The sequence below is a fragment of the Maylandia zebra genome, linkage group LG14, assembly GCF_041146795.1.
Source record: "Maylandia zebra isolate NMK-2024a linkage group LG14, Mzebra_GT3a, whole genome shotgun sequence".
In the NCBI taxonomy this organism is placed as follows: Eukaryota; Metazoa; Chordata; class Actinopteri; order Cichliformes; family Cichlidae; genus Maylandia; species Maylandia zebra.
Window position 1 is genome coordinate 11,343,314 of NC_135180.1, and position 9,489 is coordinate 11,352,802.

The window sequence follows — 9,489 nt, forward strand, 5'->3', positions numbered from 1 at the left end:
AATGTCAAATGTCTGCTGTAAAAAAAATAGTCATCAGTAATTTTCAAAGTCCGACAACAGCACATTTATTTCACAAATGGTTATATCTTGATTGTTTAGATACATCTTTGAACCTAACTTCAAAACTTACCCTTAAAAAGGTTTTCTATGGAAAGGAACTTCAGAGATTTGCTTTTATCACCAGAAAGTGATCAGTCATCCTGTTTGTGTCTCTCTAAGCAAACTCATTCATTTCTCACTGCCACACACTGCATTTCTACCTCTCCATCTCCTGATTTTTGCCAAAGGACACTCGGGTAAATACTACAGTCTATGCCAGCTAAATACATTAATTAAGGAAGGTAACTTGGCTTTCTTATTCTAATTAACCTCTACACATATTGATTTACGTACCTTGCATAAGTGCTTGCTCCTCTGGCAAGTTACAATCTGACATTTATTCACTGTCTAATTGCCTGCATTTTTATATTTTGAATACAATAGAGAGTTGCAAAAGCAACCAGAGCCTGAAATGTCCACTAGCTGCTGACTGTCAGTGCCAAAGAGATGCATTTGTCAATCATTTCCTGTGCAGGTTAAAAATCAGTCTTGGTGGTTTCAGTAAATTTTTTTGTATATTTATATAGAAATACAATAAATACTAAACCTTTAAATGTTGGACAATTAATCAACCTTACCAGACAACTGACATGAGAACAAAGGACCGAGCTGTATGATCCTGTGAAATCTGTTTGAATTAGTCTGAGGTCCCTCACTTTCATGTCAAATCAAAGATTCAATTTACTGGGACAAGATTCAGATATATCCTAAAAGGCCTTCCAGTTCCTAGCTCATAGGTCACCAGCAACTCTGAAAACTAGTGTGCTCACTAAAGACTGTCTGTCTGTCTATTGTTCTAAGGAGCAGGTCAAATCTTCCTGTATTAACTTTTATGCCACATATCAAAAAGGTCTGACACTCAGCTGTCTCAGGGTTTGACTCTTCTGCTCCCTCTCCAGCTTTGCTGAATATCATTGGTAAGCATAGCACTTCAATACCAGCCTGACCTATTCATGGACTTGATACTGCTTTATACAGTATCCAGTTCTTTATGATCACTCAAGGTGCTAGTAGTCTTATAGAATTTAACAGTCACCAATATGGCGGTAATTGAAAATGCAGGGCCTCAAGCTCCAATCAGTTTATGTCATGAGAGGAATTACTGGAGCCTTAATCCTGCTCTAAACAATCATTTGGGGTAATTATGTCATGTAAAATGGATAGCCAAGTCCTGAAAGAAGAGCATGACTACAAAAGGGAACATTCTGAAGTAAAAGAAAGAAGAAAAGTTGAAGTGACAGTGAGAAAAAAGGATTTCTAAACCTCCGGCCTCCATCTTTTGTGGTCTCTGTGGTGTGAGATCGCTGCTGGGAAAGGCAGCCACTGTGTCAGTAATAGAAATGCGAAGAGCTTGGCTGCAGACTGAAGAGCAGAAGACAGAAAGTGGCAGGCCTATTTGATCAGATCAGGACCTGGAGGAAGCTGTTTCTGTGCATGTGTGTTTTGTATCACACATGAAAGAAAATCATGGCAAATTACAAACAGTCCAGTCAAATTAATTTACTATTACCTATCCATGAACAACAGAATACTGAAGAATCACGTTACTGTAGGTTTAATGGAAACAGATCATTTAAATAGTGAAAACTGAAACCTTGAAATTGGCAGTGATAATTATGATTATCATGAGTGTTGGGTTTACATTTTCACTGACCCACTTCTACTTCACATCACTGTCCCATTTGTCAACACAGAAACACATAGTTCTCATAGTACAGACTGTTACTAGAATATGTGCAGTGATAGCAAGAGATTTCAACAACATTCATACTTTTCATTTTGTTCTGCCAATCTTTTTTTTTTCCATTCTCATTCTCTATACATAAGCTGTCCCCCGCTGTTTAGCTTTGCTTCATTTTGTGCTTGCCATACACCGTTTAAGACAAATCAAGACAAGTCTTCAGACTAAAATCACAGATTGAAATTAGCCCTTCTAAATGTTGCCTTACTTGAATTGTTTCTCAAAAAAAAATCAGGACACAGAGCATTCAGCTGGCTTTTCAATCTCAAAAATTGACTATAGATATTTCTAGTTTTGCTCTGTGAGTGCACAGCTACAAATAAGCCAGTGCTCCACTTGCCGCTGACTGTGGTTTTAGTGGTCCCCTAGCTTGCAGTAGATCTCCAGAAAAGAAAAAAAGATATGAATCTCCGCCACGAGCAGAGACTATGTAGCAGGAGACGCGTGACTCACTGGAAAGGCAACTAAATCAGGGACAACCACCATTAAAGTGGCCTAGCCAGTCTGTTAGCCAAAGTTAACTACTGGTGGACCGCCAGTAACTATTAAATCACTCTGATCAATCAGGCTAACAAAGTTAGAGTGGCTAACGCTAAAGCAATCCAGAGCTCAGAAACAGCCACAAACCAGCAGCCTCGGTATGAGCAAAGGATCAAAGCAGTTATGAGGAAATCAAAAAAGAGAAAAGAGTCGATGTCCTGTTGTGGAAGAAAGGACCAAAGGCACACATTGCAGGCACTTGAACATTTGGGGGGGGGTTTGACAATATTCTTTCATTTTTCTGTGCGGCCTTGTGCAGCTTTCCAGCCGCCTCTCTCCAGTGCAGTACACAGCTCTGCCATCAGGTCCCAGCCGGCATCCTACAAATATAGGGGAGGCATGATTAGGTGATGGAGAACAGCTGTGTAGATCAGCCTCCCCTGACACCACACCCTGAACCCACTGCTCCGCCCCCCACCCCACCCCCTGCAGCTGAACCAAACCACACCCTCCCACACCTGTTATCTGATGAAGTTACAAACATACTGAAAAACCTGATAATTGTTTTGTGAAATGTAAATTTGCAGCACTTGCTGTTGTTCGGTAAGGTCAAAGGTAATGGTGCAGGTGCACCGGTTTAATTTTTCATTTAATTATTTGTAGCTTTTCCCAGGAGCTGAGCTCTTTATTTTCAGTTGTTTAAGCTTCTGTAACTTACTATAGTAATAATTAAGTTCATTATGATAACAATATTCTGCACTGAAGAAAATGGATTTATGCTGTCACTTAGAAAGCAAATGAAAAAAAAAAAAATCAGAAAAATTGGTATCGACAGGTCGCACTTACAAAAACATCACTAATCTGAATAAGGCCAAGAAAACTGACATCAGTCATGAATATTGTCTCATTTTTATTATGTTCTGCTTTATCTTAACAAAAGCTGTGTGTTCAGTTTTCTACAACACAGAAGTCAAAAATGCCTAGTAGGAACTTAGGATCTACTAATTCCTTAAAAGAAAACTAGATAAATGACTAAATATGTCCTTTCCTCTTTTCTTTCTACCTTCCTGTATGGCGTCTCTCTCTCCCACTGTGAAGGTAATGTGCAAAACAGCCACTATTAACATTACATACTGTCATTTGTCCTAATTAATTAAATGAAACCATCAGGAGAGGGACTCTAGTGCCCTGATGAGGAGGCAAATATGAAGATCAAAGCAGGAAGGCAACTCTTTGAAGAATAAAAAAAAAAAACCAATCTGTACTTGGTGAAGAAAGATGAATTTGTTTTACAAAGAAATAGAACACCACATCGATAAATGATAATTCATTTGTAGACTGTCTCTATACAAGGCAATTATTTTTTGGAAAACATTGCAGGTGGCATTTTATAATCCACCTATAATAAATATCCCCAACACGTCTACAGAAAAATCTAAGACTACCTTACAGACACCCTGAAAGTTCTCCAGCTTCCCCTCCCTCCGATAATGTGATCTCTGATTGACACTTCTGTATGCAGCTTGCCACAGTCTAACCTATAAAATATGCAACAACTAATATGGTAACACAGAGTCAGAGGCCTTGTCCCAGCTGAATTGGCCACATACAGTATAACAGTTTGAAATGAACACTGTGAAAGATGGAAAAGACGCAACTAGGAGGAGGAAGCAGAAGCAGCAGCTGAAGTGACAGACCAAATCTCCATCCATCATTCTTTTCTTTATCAGCAGTGGCTTGGTAAGTAAATGAGCCACATCCCCAGACAGCACAGTTCAGTGCCAGTGCTGATTGTGACTGTAGACAACAGTTGTGCATCTGCCAAGACAACTGTTTGGAGATTTGATGGAATGTGGCTGGCTCTGTTTCTAGGATTTATCATTATCGGCATAGCAGAAAACTTGTTAAAAAAAATGATAATAAGATAACCAAAAAAATCAACATTAATCCGATGATAGTAATCAGTTATTCTTACCGTGTGTGCTACAGTACACCAAGCTTAAAAGCAAACTTCTCATAAGCCTCTGCTCTGAGAAGTAATCTGCCATTTGTGCTTTAAAATTCAGGACAAGCAGTGCGCTCTACATGAGCTGCATAAAAAGAAGACTCGTGGGCGAGGAAAGAGGAGGATGAAATAAAGAGAGGTACAAAGTAATAGTGAAGGGAGACAGACCATTTCTCACCATCAAAGAACTAGTGGTAACATTTGAGTATTCAAACACACTTTAACGTTCTTCAGTCTCCTACTGATCCTGTGCAGTGAGGTGCTTGAGGATGCTTGAGAGCATTACTTACTGCCAATAACTCATTTTGAATGTAACAAAAAATTAAAAAATCTGTCTGATTCCCGTTCAACATGTCAAATTTTCTCTCTTCCTATCTCCACTTATGTCTCTTCCTCTCCTCCTTTCCTCTCTCGCTCTCTAGTTGCCCCAATCTGGCACATCACACTATTCCAGGCTGCTTGCCAGCATCAGACCACTGTCAAACTGAATCCAATATGCTTGGTCAGGCCGTATGCTTTTCTAGGTAGCGTGCTCCTATGGGAGACAAAAGAACCAAATTGATTTAACTCTCAACTCCCGGAGAGGAGCTAAATCAGCTCAATTAGAGCGCTCGCGGTCGAAAGCAAAGTAGATCTGTGAGGTCAGATCACATCAATGGACAGAGAAAAGATCCAGTATAGACTAAATAAGACTGGTAGATTAGGTGAGAATGTGATCAACACTGTCTAGCTTTATAACAGAGGGTGGCTTTCACTCTTCCATGGGTTAGTCTACTAGAGTGTTCCAAAATCACTCTTGGACATATAACTGCAATTTTTTATACAATTGAGATCACATTGTTACTGAGTATCAAAAACTTCAAATAACCATCAACAGATGAAAGTGTCACGTGAGAGCCTCTTGGTTAGGTCTCATCTATGGGGGGGTTCTAATAGATAAAATTGATTTAAACTACACAGAATCACATTTTAACCAATTGGATGTTCGCAAACATGCTCTCTGGCCCTCAAAAGACAAGCATCCGGTTTCCCAGAGAGCCACCAGTAAGGAAATGTAGATGAAACTTGGAAGCTTTGATCTGAACACTTGGGAATCGTCTCAGTCTGCTCCTGTCTGCCCTGGACCTCCCCACTAACAGCAAAGACGAACTTCACCTTCGGTCTCCGTGCAGGCGTGCTGCTGCTGTGCCACTTGTCCGACCCCTGGCATCTATCAAGTTTACAAACGTGTTATGCACCTTGACCTTGCTGAGCAGCGAGGTCTGTCTGACACAGATCATTTAATGTCTAAAGTCATACACTTAGTGATACAGTTTCCTAAGTGCGCAACAGCCACAATTCAAAGGGCCATGTAACAGAATGAGGCACTAACAGGCAGCTAACACAGCTCCAAACAATTTCCAAACAGCCCAAAACTGCATCACAGCATAGTCTAACTCCTGCTACACTCACAGGGCAAACGAATGAAACTGTCTCTCTTACCTTGAAATCCGAAGAGGAAAGCGAGGAAGGGGATCCAAACGCTGTATATCCAGAAGTAATGCATGGCGTCCTTCAATCAGCTCCAACTGCTCAGCGCTCCTCCAGAAGAAACTGGGTGTCCTGGCGTGGTTCGGGGGTCCGCAGGTGATCTGTTGACCTTGGAGGGTAGGCTTTCCTCAGCAAATAACGCCTGAAAGTGAACGAACTCAGCGACAGCTGCCGACAGAAACCGCACAAGTGCTGGAGGAACAACTGGTGGATTCTATCTCACTCTGCCAAGTGGATGCTCGGTGAGCGGCCATTGCTTGGCCTGCGCTGCCATCTAGTGTTTCTTGCAGAAAATAAGGATTAGATGAGACAAGCTGAGCTTGCCATTGGTTCATTATTACCTGAGCTTAATGAGCCATGCGCACATTATAGCAACCCGTTGTCTCAGCGGGCCTCTGAGGAGCGTGTCTCGAATAAATCAAGTTTAACTGAGGTTGTCATGGAAACATCTTTCAGCGCACTAATCCTCACTGATATTGATTAGTATATTTAAGCAACAACCGCAGCAACCAGGCTCATTCATCATCGCCTTTGTTTAGAATTAGGACAATATGTGTTGGTGACATAAAGCGACATACGGATGACATCATTCATCGCATTCATTATTTAAAGCACGCTGTCACTTCTTATTTTTTATTCTTGTTCTGCAAAGTTAAAATATTTGCCATTGTTCATTCTGACTGTCTTGTTAATATGAAACAACAAGGCTTCACAATTAAATATTAATTAACAACCGCCAAATGATTTGTAACCTATACATAATTAAAGTGGGCTTCTGATATGAGGCACTGTTTATTAGTGCGAGACAGCACAGTGGGGTTTGTCGGGGCACCAAAATAGCTTCTTCTACCTCTCATGGTGATCTCTGACCTCCACTGCTGCTTAGAATAAATGGCATCTTCCTTAAGGTCAGCGGCAACCTGGAAATTGCCAACAGCACCTCACCCATTGCCGGCAGCATCCACGAAGCAAATATTTCATTACCCTCAGGATGACCGATTGCACGGTTCACTTGATCCTCTGCGTCCAGGACAATAGCGGGCACTTCATCTGGACTGAATGACTTCCTGTCCTGAAGGTCATTGCAACAAAAGCTCTAGAGACGAATTTTCTATGTAATTGTTCACATCAGTTTGGGGCTACTTTTTTCGAAAATGGTATTTTTATCAGACATTATTTGACGTGAATTGATCACTGTTTAATTCCTCACAGTCTGAACGCTCTCAGAGACTTTCCAATTAATGTTTGCTGAAAGAAAATCAGGATCTGCCTGAAATAATGCTGAAAAGTAATTACTGAAGTGAAGACGGGCATATTTAAAATATTCCTAACACTCTTTGTGCCTGAATGTAGTTTTAATTGCTTGAGAACATAATGCTGCTAGAAGATTATCTTTGAAACCTTTATATGAGCATCGTCTATATGACGTCACTAATTGGCTTGATGAAACCTCTGACCTCTATAACAGTTTACACACAAATCCGCCTTTGTGCTTAAATCTGCCTGATGCTGCCCTTGTCATGAGGCGTCATCCTCACACTGTGGGCAATGCAGAGCTGCTTCAAATGAAGCCTTCTGAATATCTGCAAATCTTTACCTATTGAAATCTCAGAGGCTTTTCAGTGAGCTTCACCTGCCAAGCTCTTTTCTGTGTTGCTGCGGAGCCCCCAAGTGTAACACTAACTTTCCACCAGCTACAAGGGAGCTTTTGTGTCATTAACTATAATCTTTGACCTTTTTGGCATGCCTTTCTTCCGAGGATTGAAATGTTTCAGCTGAGGCTTTGATACGATTTTTTTCTTCAGGCATCCAGATCAGAGTCGTCCTTGTGGATAAAGCATTGAACACTTTATCCTGTACAGATGTGCACTGTCTGCACAACCAGGCCATGTATGAAGCACCATTGCCGCTGCAGAATTTGATGACAGAGCTTGCCGGTTTGGTACAGGATGCTGGTCCTCTGTATGTTCGCCATTTGCACACACACACACCTACACTAACACACACACATAGTAGAACTTTTTTTAATTTACTTTTTCTTCAGGTTTTGTGAGGGATTCATTGCAATCGTTCCCATTTTCAAGTTCCCTTGAATTATTGTTGTGGCTTTACTCCTTTGGCTTGCATTCTCACTCTATTTTGAATGTAATGAGAGATTTCCCTCCTGTATACTGAAACTGTCTTCACTTTCAATGACATGTCGAGGACCTGAGAATAAACGGTTTCGCTGATGGATCGACTCCACAAAGCAGACTCTCATCCACTGACAGGGAAATGACTGAGTCTTTTTTTGCAGTCTTGTTGCATTGTGTTTAAATCTCCCCCTACATAATTTTGTGTGTGTTTGGGGGGAGGGGGGGGGGGTGTTTGGACTCCTTCAGGAAAACACATTTCAATTTAGTGATGGAAGAACATGTTGGTGACAATCTCTTAATAATTCATGCAGCATGAGAAAATGGTTCAACACTTCTCAGAGAACACCGTGTACAGTAGTGCTGAACATTTGCCATCCATCAGTTTTAGACGGTGGGGGAACCGTAGGGCAAGTGTTGAATTATTTAAAAGAGATAAAGACTATAAGAGAAAGTACCTGTAACCAGCTTTAATAACAGCACGGAGCGTGGGAGAGCCCAAGGAGCTGTCTTTATAGTGAATGTTTATACCCGTCTCCGTGTTTTTATGATAATACTTTGCTGCAGAACAACAAATCCTTTCAGCTGATATCTCCTCACCATAAACCAAAAATGTTAAATGTGCTAATGAGACTGCAGGCTGACAAAGATAGCCCATCAAAATACCAATTTACTGTCTGTGAACTTGTAGTACTCTGGAGGGGATATGGCAAACATGCTCAAGGCTAAAAGGCCAGCAGTGAGACTACACTGTAACTTCTTTTGCCGTTGACTGTAACAAACTGAACTGCTACTCCGACATTTTCCCCTCTTCATCTTTTCTGACAGTTTTTGCAGCAGTTTTGCATTTGGCCAGTGTCCGTGTCACTAGCATGAGACAATACTTGAATGCTACCATACTTGGGTAAAAGGTTGTAGAAGTAGCCCATCCCCCAGGACTGTACATCAGTAAGTGACATTGCCAGAAGGTCTGTTGTGTCTCCCAGCACAGTCTCAATAACATATAGGAGATTCCAGGAGACAGGCAGTTACTCTAGGAGAGGTGAACTCAGCTCAACTGAAACGTGTTTTGCGGTTTTCTTCAGGATCATGAAACACGGGTGTAATCCAGTTCCAAGGCAAACATTGAAATCTAGAGAAACTGAACTATATCAGTCCATGAATGTGGCCACTCAGTTATTATGACAGTCCTTGGATAGTGAATAGAGAGAAAGTACTGCATGTGCTGCTGTGCATACTATGCACCTGGTCCATTTTCTCAAGAGCCACCACAGGCAGAGACAGAGCAGCAGCAAGCCAAATTTCACTTCAAAGCTCATAACACATCTGTTGTACTCGTAACAATTTTTCTATGCATGTTTATTCACTCCTTCTTATCTATAAAGTTTCTTTATCAAGCCCTCGGGCTGTCTTTTCATTTGAAATGAAATGCAGCCTCCAAGATCTGCAGGATCTCAAGCCAGACAAATTACAGTTATTTAAATTTTTTCCTTTCTGTTCTC

General features: G+C 41.1%; 1 long non-coding RNA gene across 1 annotated transcript; it reads right to left on the bottom strand.

The window, feature by feature from the left end:
• Positions 1-1,638: 1,638 nt before the first annotated feature.
• Positions 1,639-6,272, bottom strand: LOC143421930 (uncharacterized). The gene is made up of 2 exons (XR_013101530.1): positions 5,808-6,272; positions 1,639-2,700 (listed from the first exon to the last, which is right to left on the bottom strand). It is a non-coding gene; the product is annotated as an uncharacterized LOC143421930 (long non-coding RNA).
• Positions 6,273-9,489: the final 3,217 nt, after the last annotated feature.